Below are 2500 nucleotides of genomic sequence, written 5' to 3'. Positions count from 1 at the left end.
GTTTATTTATCCATTAATTTCATCTACTTATTTTTATGCGTTCTTCTCAAACTAGTTTGGAAATTGGTCGTATTCTATATGCTCTCTCTCTCTCTCTCTCTCTCTCTCTCTCTCTCTCTCTCTCTCTCTCTCTCTCTCTCTCTCTCTCTCTCTCTCTCTCTCTCTCTCTCTCTCTCTCTCTCTCTCTCTCTCTCTCTCTCTCTCTCTCTCTCTCTAGGTGTTGAGAAATTCGGCCAAGAGCGAAGAATCAGAAAAAATGAAACGCTGATAATGGTTTTTCCAGAGAGAGACAGAGAGAAATACCACTTGGTTCCTTAGTTGTCTTGATAATCCTTTCTTCTAAAACGTGTCCTTCAAGGCGCTGTTCCAACCTGCCGCTCATTCCACCCTGTGCCGTGAGTGTCCTTGGTATGGAGGCATTTATCACATTCCTGCCTCCTGGTAACCTGTTCGTCCCGCCTCGCGCGCCGCTTGCCGTCACGAGTTGATGGCTTGCTGCTCTAACGAATGACAACCGTTTTTTATATGTTTTCAATCTTCATTCCATTAAATTTTATCCCGCCGGCGACGCTTCTTCAAGTCATATCATTTAAACTGTGTGTCTCTCTCTCGGTGCTTGACTAGTTTGGGTTTTGCAGTAACGTGCAGGAGACACAGAAAACAGACATGTGACGTGTTTTCTGCAGATTGTCCGACAACCTTTTTTTTTTTTCAGACATTACTGTATCTTTACTTATAAAACATAGAAGGACTTCATCCATCTTGGCTGTGTTTGTGGCTCTGCTCTGCTTGTTTTGTTTTTTTCTCGTGTCTCACACGGTACGCGTTATTTATTTTTCTTTTAGTTTTCTTTTTTTTTTTCTTTACGTGTTAATGACTCAGGCCAAGGATGTAAAAATCATATAAAAAAAACCTGGTAGATATGTCCCCTCAAAGAAATAATAAATAAATTAATACACCAAGAGAATCTAAAAGAAAAATAATGTAGGTCATTTTACTTCACACGTGTCCTGATCCTCTTTTTTTTTTTTTTCTTTTGAAAGAGATGATGAAAAGAGAAATTGCCTGAGAGTTCCAAAGTATATTTATACGTTTCTATTTTGGGTGTTTACGGTGTCGTGATATTTTCGTCTTCTTTTAAGAGTACGAATTCGGGACGTCCCGTATGACAAGTTTCGTGCTGTTCCTCCTTTATTTCGTGATCTACAAGTCATGTGTGGCGGACATAAGGAATTCAGTAATGGAGTAACGAGTTCTCACGCATTTGTAACCCTCGAGGCGCCGCAGTGCACGGGTTGCATTGAGAGACTTCACGTGAGGCGAACGCTCAATTTGATACATCTCTATTAGTGACACCGTCCTGCAACCAACCAATCGACGAAACTTTACATGAATGAAGAAGTGATCTAAAATTGCCTGTTTTCAATAATGTTTTGCAAGGTTTTTTTTATCAGTAAATTTGCTTAGAGTAAGATGGAGTTTGAATCCTTCCCACGGGAACTTTTACTTTCCCACGAGGAAGGATAGAAGCAGGTAAATATACATTACTTTTTTTTCACTTCACACATATATTCCCTTTCTCAATTGCGAAAAGTCAAGCGTTAGAGTACTGAGTAATAACGTTCTTGAAGTGTAATTCATTCATTCGTTACACGCAGTGAGTAGACACAAGCACGAACAGAAGGGAATATGTTCTGGCCCCCTTCATTAAGCTCTTGGTGCGTCTCATTACCACGACCTGGCCTTGGTTGAAGTGTGTATTTCATCAAGGAGAAGGATACTTACGGTGAAATATTCAGGAGGAATTTTCTTTGGGAGAGAGAGAGAGAGAGAGAGAGAGAGAGAGAGAGAGAGAGAGAGAGAGAGAGAGAGAGAGAGAGAGAGAGAGAGAGAGAGAGACAAACAGAGATGATGGTGGGAAAACAAGGACGATAAAAATCAAAATAATTCACAACACCAACCATCTTGCCAGACTGAGAGATAGACAGACCGCGAGAGACAGAGAGACAGACAGATAGACAGAGAAATAAATTGAAATAAAACAGAGAGATAAGAATAAAAGTAATCTCACAACACACGCTGCCACCGCCACCGCTACCTCACCTTTGCAATATTCACGACGCTGGAAAATTAAGCTCGATGGCTGTGCATGTGCTTGGACTAACTACCTTCTCGCATGCAGCAAAGCACACGTCTACTCCTGGGTAATTACTCTTTAATTGCCCATTATAATAATTTGTTCTGTGCACCCGGACGCATGTTTGTCATATTTACTACTAACCTGTCACGACTCTCTACGTGTGACGTGTTTGGTGGGCGGCAGACAGGTGGGCTGAAGGTGGAGGAGTCTGGTATATGCTGATATGAAGGATAGAAGAGTGGATAGGAGGAAGAGGAAGAGGAGACAGTAGTGTGAAATAGGGAATGTTGGATATTAGAGAGGAAAAAGGTGGAGATACACAAGGATGGAGTTCGGTATATGTACTAGTCGGATAAGAGA

This window comes from Portunus trituberculatus, chromosome 47 (genome assembly GCF_017591435.1).
Source record: "Portunus trituberculatus isolate SZX2019 chromosome 47, ASM1759143v1, whole genome shotgun sequence".
Classification (NCBI taxonomy): Eukaryota; Metazoa; Arthropoda; class Malacostraca; order Decapoda; family Portunidae; genus Portunus; species Portunus trituberculatus.
Note: the sequence above shows the minus strand (reverse complement) of the source record.